The sequence below is a fragment of the Vombatus ursinus genome, unplaced genomic scaffold (genome assembly GCF_900497805.2).
Source record: "Vombatus ursinus unplaced genomic scaffold, bare-nosed wombat genome assembly UNPS02015255.1, whole genome shotgun sequence".
Taxonomy (NCBI): domain Eukaryota; kingdom Metazoa; phylum Chordata; class Mammalia; order Diprotodontia; family Vombatidae; genus Vombatus; species Vombatus ursinus.
Window position 1 is genome coordinate 19,766,649 of NW_020955033.1, and position 16,139 is coordinate 19,782,787.

At 37.9% G+C, this 16,139-nt stretch overlaps 1 pseudogene; it reads left to right on the top strand.

The window, feature by feature from the left end:
* The first annotated feature begins 1,257 nt into the window (after positions 1-1,257).
* Positions 1,258-2,103, top strand: LOC114031757 (annotated as a pseudogene).
* Positions 2,104-16,139: the final 14,036 nt, after the last annotated feature.

Here is a 16,139-nt window from a genome sequence, read left to right on the forward strand (position 1 = left end):
GTTTCCTTCTCTGAGAGAGAGAAATAATTTTGTAATGACTAAATCACAGGAATTAGTTGGGCAACTGTCGAAGACATAAAAGTGTTCTGGATTCCCCTAGTTCCCATTCGTCTGATTGCCTCTGTGGGCTCTTTGAATGAATGAATGAGCATTTCTTAAGAACTTACTGTGTCAGTGAGCACTGGGGTTGCAAATAGAAATGTAAAACCATGCCTGTTCTCAAACATCATATTCTAATGGAGGGAGAAAACACATGTAGGAGATTTCAGCTGCAAGTTGGATGGAAAGGTCCCATGGTCCTTAGTGGCAAAGCAGATGGTAGTACATTTTCTTTAATGTCACTTTTTTTGAGAAAACCATATCCATTTCTGACACTGAGCCATTTGACAATGTGAAGGACTTCAGTGTTAAGAACTTCTTTTTCCTCCTTGGTACATCTGGCTACTGAAAAGGCAAGGTTCACAGTGTCTGGGAAATCAGTTTTCAAGTCACATCTCTCCTAAGGTTGTTCCCCTAGACAATGGCTATGGGGGCTGGATAGGAAGCAGGACCAGTGGTCTTTGGTAGTGTTACATGGAATCAAGGAGACTCAGCCAAGTGAAGATTTTAGCCAATATAGCAAAGAGGATTTAAGGGTCAGAAAAGGAGCAAATTTCTAGGCAACAGCACAGAAAAAAAATAAAGAGTCAAATGTAATTCTGAGGTCAGCTCTACTAGCTTCCCCCAGAGGCCTCCCCAGAGTTCCATCAAGAGCCAGAGTCAGAGCCATGACCACCACCATCATGAAGGATGTGCTGAACACTGACTAGAAGAGCTCTGTACCAAGAAATAGTATTACCAACTCACTCTCTAGGTCCTTTACTTTGTTCAGGACACCTGCTTTATCGAAAGAGATGGTCTTACCAAGGTTTAAGAAAATGTCTTCAGTGAGTTTGACCACAAGGTAAACATTCTCGCATTGGCAGCTAAGTAGCACAGTGGCTAGAATGGTAGGCCTGGGGTTAGGAAGACCTAAATTCAAATCTGACCTCAAATATTAATGTTGTGAGTCTGGGCATGTTACTTAACTTCTTGTCTTCCTCAATTTTCTCGGTGTAAATTGGAGATAATCATATCATTTATTTCCCAAGGTTGTTGAGAGTTTAAAATTTGATCATATTTGTAAAATAGTTTACAAACCTTAAAGCACTATAAGAAGGTAGCCATCACCATCATTATTATTATTATCACCATCATCATTGTCACCCATATAGTCAGATGATAGATCTTAATATTGTTTTTGTTTTTCTGGAAAAGACCCAGGAAAAAAAGTGAAAAGCAGCATTGAGGCAGGGAATCTGTGTAAAGCAGCCTTTGGAACTTAGAAATTAAACCCTGGAGTCCTACAGGTTGTAAAGGAAACAAGAAAGGATGTAAAGAAATGCCAATCTTCCTGATCTATGTCCATGCATGGTTGTTTCTATGACTTTTCCAGCAAATATTATCAAACAAGTGGAAACCACTCATTCTCCTCGACTGTACTGATATCATAAAATGCCAGTATTTGGGCAGCAGGAAGGAGCTTTTACCTTAATTCTTGTAAGACTTCTTGGTGAAAAAGTTTAAAATGGGGGGGGGATTGTTCATTCACCCTGTTCTAGAGTCTCAACTGAACACATAAAAGGGAGTGACTGATTGATACCATCTATGCATTTGACAGTGGAAATGCAGAAAAATTCCAAACCTTGAAGACATCCTGGAACCAGTAGCTAAATCTAGCTGCCAATGAAGCTCTGCCCCAGCAGAAGATTCAGCTGTTATGTCCCATGGAGAGGACTCTCACCCACCCTGCCAACAATAAACATCTCACCTATGATGAAATGGACCACACACTAAAGTTACCATGAATGTGTTGGTACTACTAAGGATAAAAACTCTTTTGGTGAGTCTGGTGAAAGGTAGCTTTGATGAAATGAATAAGCACACAGACATGACTTGGGTGAAACCTTAATGATGGATTTGTAGCAGATCAAAGAGATGAAGGATTGACTGGAGTTCTGGTACACAGATGTGAAGAGTATGGAGAGATAGGTGGAGCACCAGGCCCATGACACCCTAACTTAGAGAACTCTGCACTGCCTGTGGGAAGCAGTAGCCATGGTTATTGAAAACATTTAGCTAGACCAGGCTAAGACGTGCCACCCAACTGTCCTCGTTCATATCTGTGGTTTGATTAGGACTTAAAGGAACAGCACTATCATATCCCCCAAAACAACTATTCTGCTCATCCAAAACCAGGAGGGGACGAACCCAGAGGAACAGTATTTCATTCTTTGCTTGGGGGTTGGGGAAGGTTCTAGAAGTCATGAACCTCTAGATAATGGATATTGGTTTTTATATCTTTTTTGGTTTGACCTCATCTTGTATGAATATATTTTATAGCATGATATTAGAATATTGCTAGAATAATACCTTTACCTTCCCTCCTTCCCTCCCCCCCAAAAAATACACTTCTGAAAGCCAAAAATCCAGAGAATTGGGTAAGGAAGAGTTGTCAAACCATAAGAGATAACAGGAGGTGGTGTTGATGTCTGCACAGTAGATGATTCTAGTACTCTAGTTTGGTAAACTGAGTCAGAAGTAAGGACAAGAGAAAAGCATTGAATGAAGCAAAAGTGAAGTAAATTCAAAAGAAGTCAGATAAAACTAGGAACAAAGTATGTCCCTGTAGCCATATCTCTTTATGAGAGTCACCTTTTCAGATAACAGGATCCATACAAATAGGAATTTCATGTTTTCTCCCCTGAAATTTTCTTCCACTAGAAATATAGGTTGTTTGAAGATATGAACGATAATCCCAGAATCCTATAGTGAGAAAGGACTTCAAAAGTTATCCAATATAATCTTTACCCAAAGCAAAGAATCCCTTCTATAATATCCCCAAATAGTCATCATCCAGCCTCTGTTTTGTTGTCCAGCAACAGAGAACCTCCTGAGACAGCCTATTCTATGTTGGATTAATTCATGGAATGTTTTCCCTTATATGAACCCAAAATTTGTCTTTTCATCGGTCTTAGTTTTTCCATCCAGAACCAAATGGAGCAAATTTAACTTTTCTTACAATAACACACAATACAATAAACATTTATTAAGTGCCTACTATGTGCCAAGCATTGTGTTCCGGCCCTCAAGGAGCTTACAATCTAATGGGAGAAGACAACATACAAAAAAGGAAGCTGAAGAGGGGTAGTGAGGGGATAGAAGGTACCCAGTATGGCATGATGATGGTGGATTTAACCCAAAGAGAGCAACTGGTAGGAAATGAAAAATTGGCTGGGTTTCTTCCACCTAACATATTTTTCAAATATTTGAAAGCAGCAACATGCCTCCCTTAAGTTTTCTCTTCTCTGGGTTACATACTCTAAGAGTTGTCCCCAGGATACTATGTGTATTTCAAGAGTCAGGATTTGCTGTTCTTTCCACCTCCACCCATCTATTCCTTTGTCTGAAGGTATGACCCAAGGCTTTTTATCACTTTTTCATACCAGAGGCCCTCTCTTCTCCCATTAAGCGGTGACTAAAGTTTATTTTGTAATTTCCTGCAAAGAAAAACTTGACTGCACTCTAGTCACTTAGCCTACCCATTGTGGATGTCAAGAGCTAAAGCTCTCTGGACCTATGGTTGTCATTATTGTCTACATTATTACTCATAATAAAAACATGAATTCATAGGATCATAGAGATCATTGAGAACATGAAGGGACTTTAGAAATCCTCTAGTCCAATCTCTTTATGTCTTCATGTGAAAGATGAGAAAAATGAAGCCCAGTGATTTAAAGTAATATATCCAAGTTCAGGGGCAGCTAGGTGACTCAGTGGCTAGAACACTAGGCCTGGAGTCAGGAAGACTCATCTTCATGAGTTCAAATCTGGCCTCAGACACTTACTAGCTGTGTGACCCTGGGCAAGTCACTTAACCCTGTTTGCCTCAGTTTCCTTATCTGTAAAATGAGCTCAAGAAGGAAATGTCATATTATTCCAGTATCTTTGCCAAGAAAACCCCAAATGGGGTCATAAAGAGTCACACGCGACTGAAAAATGACTGAAACCCCAGATCACAGTGGCAAAGCCAATAGTGGAACTCAAATTCTCTTACTGTATCTACTATGCCTAGTGTTGATGGACCTTGAGGCTTCTTAAGAGATTATTAACAAAATTAAAATGATGAAGTAAATTTTTCATGGAAGAGACTGCAAGGTTTCTGTGACTATACAATGAAAAGTAGTCTAGTAAATGAAGTGTATAGTTTAGTTTGGGCATGAAGCTTACAGGGATGTCTAGGCAAAACCACCTGACAAAAACCTGAAAGTAATTTCAGGGAGTTTTAATACCTACCTCTATCACTTTTTGATAACACAGCATGAGAACAAAAACTACCAATATAAAGAAAAGTTCCTGGCAGCTCAGATTGCCTTTCCCCTGAAATTGCATCATTCAAATCATTAGTTCCTTGGGGCAAGAACTTGGTTATCTTCTTTGGCCCAACTTTATTTACCATGCAAGGCATGTGCACCTCCTAACACCATAGAAATATTAGATAATAATTTTGTAAACACTCTTTCAATACTTCTGCAATCACTTGTGACTCCTAGCCCACTACAGCGGGAATCTTTTGAAATGTTTGCAGTTTTGATGAAGGATTATTTACCCATTTAAGAATGAAGTCTATACTAGACTATCTGAGAGAAAGGTCACTATGTCAGAGTTTCCATTTCAAAGAATCTGCCATATCAGTGAAGTCTCCCTAATGCAACATCATCACAAAATAGGGAGTTTTTGAAAGGACAGCAGTGCTACAGGAAAATGATTCCTTGGGGGCATTCTTGTAGAATGAAGCCAAAAAGCATTCTGACTTATAAAATGGTGCAAAAATGTGAGCAAACCTGGGATGGTTAGACCTGAGTTCAGACACCAACTCTGCCCCTTAATACCTGGGTGAATTGAGAAAATGATTTAACCTTTCTGATCATCAGTTCCCTCATCTGTAAAATGAAAGGACAGGGCAAGATGACCTCTAGGTCCCTTCCAGCTCTAGATCGATGATCTTATGACAACAATATTTGCCACAGAGTACTGGCAAATCGCACGGAGTGTCTAGGTGGCACAGTGGATAGAGCACTGGGCTTAGAATCAGGAGGACTCATCTTCCTGAGTTCAAATTGGCCTCAGACACTTACTGGGTATATGACCCTGGGCAAGTCACCTAACCCTGTTTGTCTCGGGGTAAAATGAACTGGAGAAGGAAATGGCAAACCACTCCAGTATCTTTGCCAAGAAAACCCCAAAATGGGGTCATGAAGAGTCGGACGTGACTGAACAGCTAGCCTGATGGCAGGAATAGTCTGAGCAGCAGTAACCAGAGAGAACCCTTTTCAAAGATTTCAGATTTTGGTTTAATTAATGTTCCTGCTTCCCAAGACCTTGGTTTCTTCTAGGCCTGAACCAATAGGGCCTGATACCATAGGCCTGTGTTATTTTGTGTCGCTGTTTCAAAGGTGCAATGCTTCCGTCTTTAAAACTATCTAAAATATTAGATCATACCAAATCCACCCATGTTAAATTCTCAGACTCCGTGGTATAAATCAGTACCTGATTTCTTTCACCTTTATGATAATGATTTTTAAAAAGTCTTCCAGCTCACGGGGATTGTCTTGTGCAATAAATGAACTGATCGTAATCTGCAACGTGAATGCCGTACATTGTTTTTCAGGGATGTACAAGCTGCGAAGTACAAGAAGGGCAGAAAGCTCGTCTTTGCGAGAATTGGCTGAAGGAACCAGGGATGTTCAGCCTGGAGAAAAGATTTGGGGAAGCGAGAGAGAAGTAGTGTGGTGTAATGGATAGAATCGTCGACTTGGAGTCAGGAATACTTGGGTTTGAGTCCCTAGTCAGATGCTAATTCTCTGTGTCACTCAGACAATCTCCCTCAGCCTCCATTTCCTCATCTGTAAAATGGGGGTAATGCTATCACCTACCTCCCAGGGTGTGTTGTGAGGATCAAATAGGATCATATACAAAAGGCACTCTGCAACCCTTAAAGCACTTCATAAATGGAGGCTGTTATTATGATTATTCGGGTATTTACAGGACTATCATGGAAAAGAGATTAAAAGTCATCTACTTGGCCCCAAGTAGCAGAACTAGCCCCAGTGCGTATGAATTATAGGATGTTAATTTAACTCTAGCCACTGTGCTAGGAAGCCGCAGAGTGCTGGGCCTGGAGTCAGGAAGACTTGAATTCCAATCTGGCGTCAGACACCTACTAGCTGTGTCTTAACCCTGCTGGCCTCAATTTCCCCATTTGTAAAATAAGCTGGAGAAGGAAATGGCAAACCACTCCAGTGTCTATGCTAAGACAGCCCCAAATGGGTCATGAAGAGTCAGACACAAAGAAAACGACTGAACAACAACAACAAAAATTTGACTTAATGTAAAGAAAAACTTCCTAACACAGCTTTCAAAATAGAATAGATTGCCTTGACAGGTGTTGGGTTCCATTCCACTGCTTGATTTTAATGACTGTCAAAGTTCTCCACACCAATAAAATCCATTTTTTGATCAGAGCCAAAAAACAAAAACAAGGCTAAATCAGAGTCTTTAGAACTAAAAATCATATTAATCCAGCCCCCTGAGTTCTATTTTATGAGTAATGATTAAGCACCTACTATGTATTAGGCACTGAGAATACCAGACACACATAAAAAATGGCAAGGACTTAGGTAGTGTAGTAAATAGGGCTATGAATGGACTTGGAATCAAAAAGACCAGGTTTAAATCCTGCTTCAGACACAAATTGGCAAGCCCTCTGTTCGAGAATAGGCCCTAGTCTTCTATCCCTCCCTTTCTCCCACCCCTCATTTTCTATCAAAATGTCCATTCCCTCATCAAAACCAATCTTGATTATGTATTATAAAGAACTTTGCCGTACAAATGACTGAAGTACCTCTAAAACTCGCCCAGGAGAATTTGCAATAGATTCATATTGCGCTCTGGAGGAATTTGTGTTAATGTTAAGGGGTTTCCACTGGCCTACTATATATAGGTACACCAGACACTACAAGCACTTTCTCCCTCTGGAAATGACTCTGTAATACATTGTGCGTACTTTGCATTTACTTTCCTGTGTATATATTATAACCCTCAATAGAATATAAACTCCTTGATAGCAGGGATCCTTCCATCCTTCCTTCCTTCCTTCCTTCCTTCCCTCTTTTTTTCCTACCCCCTTCCTTTCTTTCTCTTTCTTTTCTTCCTCCCTCTCTTCCTTCCTTTCTTCCTTCCTTTCTTTATCTTTCTTTCTTCCTCTCCCCAATACCTTGCACATAGTAGGGACTTTAAAAACTTTTGTCAAATAAAGGTAGGAAAAAACCACATATTAAATCAAATTGAATGAATTGTACCCCTTAACTCCATGTACACATGAAGCCAGCCTTCGTTTGCAGAGCCTTCCCAATCATAGTATAATAGTCTGCTACTTTGTTGACCTTGAAGAAGTGGCAAAAGATATTTCTGGTTTTGTTGCATTCTATTTTGGGTATTTTGGGGACATTTCATTTTCTTGACAGGGAATTTTAGCTGCTGGTTTGAATTTAATTGAGGTATTTTGTATGCACACACAGAGACCCTCAGGCAAGGGTGGATTTTTAATAAATCAAACAAATTCAGTGCTTTGTTTTCACAGAAACTTCCTCATGCCTCTTATAGGTACCCCCAAAATATAGCACATTGAAAAATATCAATGACAAACAAACTTGACAAGAGCCTTGCATGCTGTGGGATGAATGTCCTGGCAAGTGACCCTCAGGCCTCCAAGTCTAAGGGACTGGGGTTACCCTGGAAATTGAATTCACAGCAAAGGAGCTCTTGGTGTAGCACAAAAAGACCACCCAAGATTCAATGAGAATATCACCTCAGGTCTGGGACCAATCCAAGCTCAGGAATGTCCCCCTAGTGAGGAATCTAGGTCAAGTCAGAAACTAAGTTACTCCCTACTAGCTCCTCTTTCTCAGGGAATGAAAGGGAACCAAACTAACTTTCAAAGAGCTAATGCCTTATATTTACTAGGCAGAAGGAATGTGGTATAGTCAGTCAACAAGCCTTTATGTTAAGCTCTGACTATGTATCAGGACAAAGAAAAGTATAAACAATCCGTGCTCTCTAGGAGCTCACATTCTAATGAGGAAGATAACATGTAAATAAAGCAGAAAGTCCAGTGGACTTAGGTTAAGAAGATTTGGGTTTGAGTCCCAATTCTGACATTTACCAGCTGTGTAGTTATGGGCACGTGTCTTCAACCAGTGGCCTTCAAACTTTTTGACTGTGCAACCTTATCGGTAAAAAATATTCTAAGCCCATGACACCAACATGAACATATCTACTTACTTATAAATTATATATATATATATATTACTGTGTTGATAATATATAAGACTATTATTCAAAAAAATTTTAAAGAGATGAGATAAAGATTAATATTTTGAAAGTAATATTAATTATATTAAAACCCTTTTACTCACTAAAATGTTACTATTATGATATTTGGGGTAAGAGAAATATCATTGAATATACTGCATTGTTTGTGAATGCTTTAGTTTAACCACTGTGATACAATGTTTCCAAAATGTGTTTCTAAGGTCAATTTATTTTATACTTGATTTTAATGTCTGTCATAGCTAAAATAGAGATACTTCAAAAGGAGAAGTAGCTTCAAATGGAAGAAGTGTAGCACTATCTGTGTTTATTAAATCATGATACTCTTTTTTCAATCCCAATTACATAGATTTTTATTAAATTTGATTAGTAAAATTCCATCTTCCCTAATGTCATAGATGTTCTTGTAAACTAATTGGAATGTGTTATACTTTCATATTTTTAGCAAATGGGATGAAAACCCACTGAAATTCGTAGTTTGGGAATATTTTTAAACAAGTTAAAAATTCGTTTTCCAACTTTTTTTAAGTGTGCTGGTATGAAGCTTTATATAAGTGACATACTTAGAATCATTGGCAGCAGCCCAGAGAAGACAGTAGGTATCCAGGACGGTGTGGTTGGTGGTGTCAAATGCCATAGAGAGGTAGAAAAGAGGGAGAACTGGAAAAGAAACAAAATCCATATAGCATTAAGAGATAATTTGATTACTTTGGAGAGCATCTCAGTTTAGTGAGAATCAAGGATAACAGAAAGAGGTCGAAAACCTGTGAGATTGAAAGGATACAAAGTTTGGAAGAATGGCAGGTTTGGGGTGAAAGATGGGTTCGGTTTTGATTGAGTTTCAGATGTCTGTGGGACATCCAGTTTGAAAAATATAATGGGCAAATAGTGATGTGGAACTGGAACTCTAGAGACAGATTAGAGTTGGACATATATACATATATATGTATATATATACACATACACTTATACATATACACATATACATATATACACATATATACATATAAACATATACACAGAGAGAGAAAAATTAAATATATCTATAATACATATATGTGCGAGTATATGTGAGTCATTTGCATAGAAATGATAATTAAATCTATGGATGGTAATAAGGAGAAAGAGAGAGAGAGAGAGAGAGAGAGAGAGAGAGAGAAAGTTCCAGGATAGAACTTTAAGGTACAGTTAGGGGGAGTGATAGGGATAATGAGCTAGCAAAAGAGACTGAGGAACAGTTGAGACAGGTAGGATCCCCATAAACACCAAAACATTTATAGCAGCACTTTTTGTGATAACAAAGAACTGGAAAGAAGCATATGCCCATAAAGTGGAGAATAGATTTTAAAAATGTGGTTCATGAATGCAATGAAATACTACTGTGCCAAAAGAAATAATGACTATAATGAATATAGACTTACGTGAATTGATGTGGTGAGGTAAGCAGAGCCAAGAAAACAATGTACAATTAACCTTTCCACATCTTGACTTTCCCCATTATGGTTTTGATAGGGGAATAAAAAATTATTCAAGGGGCAGCTAGGTGACGCAGTAGATAGAGCTCCATCCTTGGAGTCAGGAGGACCTAAGTTCAAATCTGGCCTCAGACACTTGACACTTACTAGCTGTGTGACCCTGGGTAAGTCACTTAACCCCAATTGCCTCACCAAAAAAAAAAATTATTCAGCACAAGAAATTAAATGGGAATTTTGGGAGAATTTTGCTGAAGCCACAGACAACATGAAAAGACCAGCAGACAACACAGAAAAAAGTTTAGAAACTCAGAAATGCATAAAATGTATTTATAGTATTGTATAATATCAACCCAAATTTTACAATAAGGTACTGTAAACACCTCACAAAAGAAAAAGAAAAAACTCAGATTCTTTTCTGGTATGAAGGGAGGACCAAAAAAGTTTACGCAGATTTTCCAAATAGAGGGGACTCTGTGTTCCTAACATCCTCAATGTGAAAGAGCTAACTGTGCACAGTGACTATAACAACATAGGTAGAACAATTACAAATAACTGAAAGTGAATATTGCAGAATTACAAAGAACAAGCACAGCTTCAAAGAAAAGAAATGAGTAAATGAGATTCCCACCCAACCCACCCCTGCAGCTTCCATGCACACACTCCTTTTCAGAGGCAGTAGGTCTGGAGGTATAGAGCATTTTATATATTTTCAGATTTTTTCAATGTATTGGATGGTTTTACTAAATGTTTTTCCCCCTCTTCTTCCTCTATTTATTTCTTGCTTAATTTTTTTCTTTGAAAAATATTTTTGTTATATGAGATTACTCTCTGGGAGAGGGAAGGGCATGAGGGGAAATTTAAGTGATGTGAACATAAAAGATATCAATAAAAAGTTTTGTTTTGTTTTGTTTTTAAGACAGGTGAGAGGAGAACCAAGGCAGAGAAGTAACAGGAAAATCTCAAGAAGGGAGAGGAGCCAGGAGGGAAAGGTGGACAATAGTAGCAAATGGTTCAGAGAATTTGAGAAGGATGAGGATTGATAAAAAGGTCTTTAGATTTGGCAATTAAGAGATCATTATTAACTTTGGAAAGAGTTATTTCCATTGAGTGATTTGGTGGTAAGCCAGATGATAGAGGATTTAGACACGAATGAACAGAGAAGAAATGGAGATCAAGAGCACTGACTTTTTTCAAGGAGTTTGACTGAGAAAGGAAGCAGACATGTGGCACAATAGGTTGAAAGGATGCTAAGAGCTAGTGATTTTTTTTAAGGATGGGGGAGACTGGGGTCTGTTTATATCTTGCAGGGAAGGAACCAATAGAGAAAAGATTGAAGATCAGATAATGAGCAGGAATGATTGGGGAGTGAGGGAGGAATCTGCTGGACAAAATAGGAGAGGATAGATGACAGGAATGTTAGCAAGCTGATCTTGGAACATCTCTTTATCAGAGATCAGGATAAGAAAGGAGAGAATTGGGGATTATGATGTTAAGGAGTTTCGAGATGTAAAGAAGAAGTCAAAAAAGGCTATCCCATCTGGAATACAAGCTGTTTTTCATACTGCCCAGAAGGACCCCTTTTACCACAACCTTTTCCTTTGACCCAAGCTGCCATTTGCAGTACTTATTAAATGGCAGTAATACAAAGAAGTATTTCTGGGTCCCTATTTACCTGTCTAAATATGAAAGCAAGATTCCAACAGGAATGATCTGAGCACTTGTCCTTTATACAGTGATACACAAGTTCCTGGAGCACTCTACCTGCTTCTACTCCCTACTGGAGTAGCACCCTGAGAAAAGCAGTCAACAATATGATGACCCCATAGGTGGAGTGCCATTTTACACACCCTGAGCCTCCAGTCAAGCAAGAATGTAGGAGCAAAATATTGATACGAATAAATGTGGTGACTCCAACAGCAATCTATCATGAGGAAAGAAGGAATGTGGAGTTTTAGGGAGCTTGATATTCAGCATACAGCCATATGGAACCTAATGAGATGCTATACCTGTAATGGTTATGTTTTAATGGGGCTTTAATCATAGCTGTGTCTTTATATCAGTCAGTCATTAAACATTTATTAAGCACTTCCTATGTGACAGGAAACGTGCCAAGCACAGGGGATACTAAGAAAGGCAAAACATGACCCTGTTGTCAAGGAGCTCACAATCTGATAGGAGAAACAATGTGCAAACAACAATGTAGAAACAAGCCAAATAACTGGATAAATCAAAAATAATCAAAAGATTAATCACATTAAATCACATGCCATTGTCACCTTCCGTTGGTGGTTACTATTTATTGATCTTTTTATGGCAGCAACTGAATACATGAATAGAATAACACTCTCCTATCTGAATATGGTATATTTATATGTTTAATATATATTTTACGGTAAGATAAACTATTGCTATGAATTTTAAAGATATATACTTTTTTCTTAGATATTATCTTTTATATTTTCACATAATAAATATATATTACTAATACTACTACTATTAGCTATCATGTATATAGATCTTTGAGCATCTTGAAAATATTATTTCATTTTATTTTCACAGCAACCCTGGTAGATAGGTGTTATTATTATTATCCTCATTTTATCCATGAGGAAACTAAGGCACACAGAGGTTAAGTGATTTGCCCAGGGTCACACAACTAGTAAGTGTCTAAGGAAAGATCTGAATTCAGGTCTTCCTGATTCCAGGTCTAATGCCCTATCCCTTGCACCACCAGTGAAGATTCCTTCACTCTCTGATTGATCAGTTGCTCCTTGGAACCTCTATTTGAGGAAGTGGCAAAGCCAGCTATGCTTAAGCCTCTCTTGACTTTGCTTCTGACTCTCCTGTCCATCTTGCTGGGTATATCCCCACCCTCACTCATCTCTCTTTCTGTTTTTAGCTCCCAGTACATAAATATTGCCTTCCTTCATTAGAATATAAATTCCTTGAGGGCAGGAACTGTCTTTCTTTTTGCTTGAATTTGTATTTCCAACCAAATTCGTAGTGTCTAAAAGACAGTAAGTGTTTAATAAATGTTTGTTGACTTTTTGTCATGACAATATCTAAACCAGAGAGAGACAATTTAAAGGAAGAAAATTACAGACCAATATCCTTAATGAACCATTGCTATGAAAATTATCACTAAAATATTAACAAGTAGGCTACAACAACATATTAGAAATATTATACAATATGATCAAGTTGGGTTTACATCAAGAATGAAAGGTTGGTTCAACATAAATAAAAATATAAATATAATAAACCATGTTAATAATATAAGTAATAAAATAATATGATTATATCAATGGATACTAAGAAGGCCTCTGACAAAATCCAGCACCCCTTTCTATTATGCATAATAATATTTATATTATTCACAGGAATAATAAAACTTTCACTAATATAGTAAATAGTATTTATCTAAATCCAAGAGGAAACATTATATATAAAATAGAAAAAATTTAGAGGCCTTTCCAATAAGATTAAGGGTAAAGCAAAGATGTCCATTATCACTGCTACTATTTAACAAAGTGCTAGAAATACTATCATAATAAAACAAGAAAAAAGTGACAGAATACACATAAGAAAAGAGGAAACAAAATGATTAATTTTTGCAGATGATATGATAGTGTACTTAAAGAACCCTAGAGAGTCACCTAAAATTATTTATAATCATTAATAACTTCAGCAAAATTGAGAGATATAAGATAAATCCACATAAACAATTAGCATTAGTGTATATTTATATGTAACCCTATCATTCCCGCCCCACAACGGAGGGTATGCTCCAAGGTTCTATCCTGGGCCTTTTTGCCTCTCTACTCTGTTTCTCCTGATGATCTCATCAGCTCCCATATATTTAATAATTATGATGATGACCCTCAGATCTATGTTTTCAGATATAGCCTGTCTTGTGAATGCCAGTCTTCCATCACTAAATGCCTAGGGTACATTTTGAATTGAATTTCTTTTGTGGCCATGGCTACCTACGTAAACTAGTTTTACAAAAATAAATAAATAAATAAAGAGGGGAAGAAGAGGTGGGAAGTGGAACTGAGAGAAGCTGACTACTTTTAAACAAATTATTTCTCCAAATTTAACATCTCACATTCAACATCTGTAAAACAGAATTCATCAGCTTTCCCGTAAAACCTACTCTCCTTCCAATCTTCCCTATTTCTTTCAAGGCCATCATCATTCTCCAAGATACCCAGGTTTGCAAGTTTTCTCATCCTCAACTCCTCCTTCTCACTCATCACACGTAGCCACACAGTTGCCAAATCTTATAATATCTACACCCCATGACATCTCTCATATTTGATCCCTTCTTATTAATCATACGCCATCCACACTAGTTTAGGTCCTTATCACCTCTTTCCCAAATTGTTGAAGTAGCCTCCTATTTGGTCTGCCTACCTCAAATCTCTCCCCACTCCAATCCACACTCCACACAATTACCAAAGTGATTTGGTATAAGTCTGATCAGGTCATCCACACACATCTGCTCAGTAAACTCCAGTTGCTCCTTTGAACCTCTAGGACCAAATACAACCTTCTCTGTTTGTTATTTAAAGCTTTTTATAACCTGGCCCCTTCCTACCTTTCCATTCTTCTCACACATTACTGCCTTCTGTGTACTCTACAATCCAGCTATGTGGACCTACTTTCTGTTCTTCACACACAGCACTCCATCTCCTGACTGGTCCCTTTATAATGGCTGACCTTTATGCCTGGAGTGCACTCTGTACTCACATCCTCCTCTTGAAATCCCTAGATTTCTTCAAGTCTTGGCTCAGCCACCACCCTCCACATGAAGCCTTATCCTCCCAAATGCTAGTCCTTGCCTTATAAAATTCCTTATGTTAATTTTGTATATATTCTATGTTGACTAATACTTATGTGTACATATTAATCAATTATATTATTAATATAGCCATAGATATACTGTGTTTTCTCCCTCCATTAGAGTATAAGCTCCTTTGGTTCAGAGACTATTTTACTTTTGATTTCATATCTTAAGCATTTGAAGCATTTTTTGTTTTTGTTCAGTCATTTCAGTCACATCCAACTCTTCATGACCCCATTTGGGTTTTTGGTTGGGTTTGTTTTTGGTTTGGGGGTTTGTTTGAGGGTTTTTTGGCAAAAATACTGGAGTTGTTTTCCATTTCCCTCTCCAACTTATTTTACATATGAGAAAGCTGCTCAGTGTCATACAGCTAGTGAGTGTCTAAGGCTGGATTTGAACTCAGATCTTCCTGACTCCAGGCCTAGTGCTCTATCCACTTCACCACCGAGCTGCCCCAAAATAAGAATTTGAAACATAGCGAGCACTGAATAAATCTTTGTCGACTGATTAATTCTGTAAGAAATCCATATGAAGCTCATTGGCATATAGGTTGCAGACAGTTTCACCAATCCTAAAGAATTGTAATTTTAAGCTATTGTTGCTCCTAAGTTACTTCCTATCTAGCGTATAATTTCTTTTTGTGCAGAGTGTTTTTTGTAAAGAAAACAAAAATCTCTCTACCTTGACAATCATATGATCTGTGACAAATTGTTAAAAGGATATTTGAGAAGCAAGAGAAAAGTTTTAGGTGGAGTAATCATGGAGGAGAGGAAATGACATCTGAACTGGGCTTTGAAAAAAAAGAGAACAATTTCTAATTCATTTATAATGGATTAATAGACACTGTACTGTATCTTTTATTATTGAGACTCATACATTTCTCAGTAGCATCACCTCTTTTGCTTTGATGGGAATGGATAGGATTGGTGAAAGTTTTGTGCATAGCAAAAACGGATGGGGCTGGAGATTTTATTTAAATTACCTACAAAGCTTTTATAGCTACATAAGTTTTCTAGAGTAGAGACTGTGTCAATTGGCAACTTGTTAAGATTTTAAAATTATATGTTTGTTTTTTCCCGTATTGTGACAAATGTGTACCAACCAAGCCAAACTTTGTTTCTCTAAATGCTTCTCAACATCAATGTCTGTGTCTCCACTAGTATTTCTCAAACAGTGGCCTATAGAAATCCAGGTTCCTGGGGCAGCTAGGTGGCGCAGTGGATAGAGCACCGGCCCTGAACTCAGGAGGACCTGAGTTCAGATCTGGCCCCAGACCAAACACTTGACACGTACTAGCTGTGTGACCTTGGGCAAGTCACTTAACCCCAACTGCCTCACTTAAAAAAAAA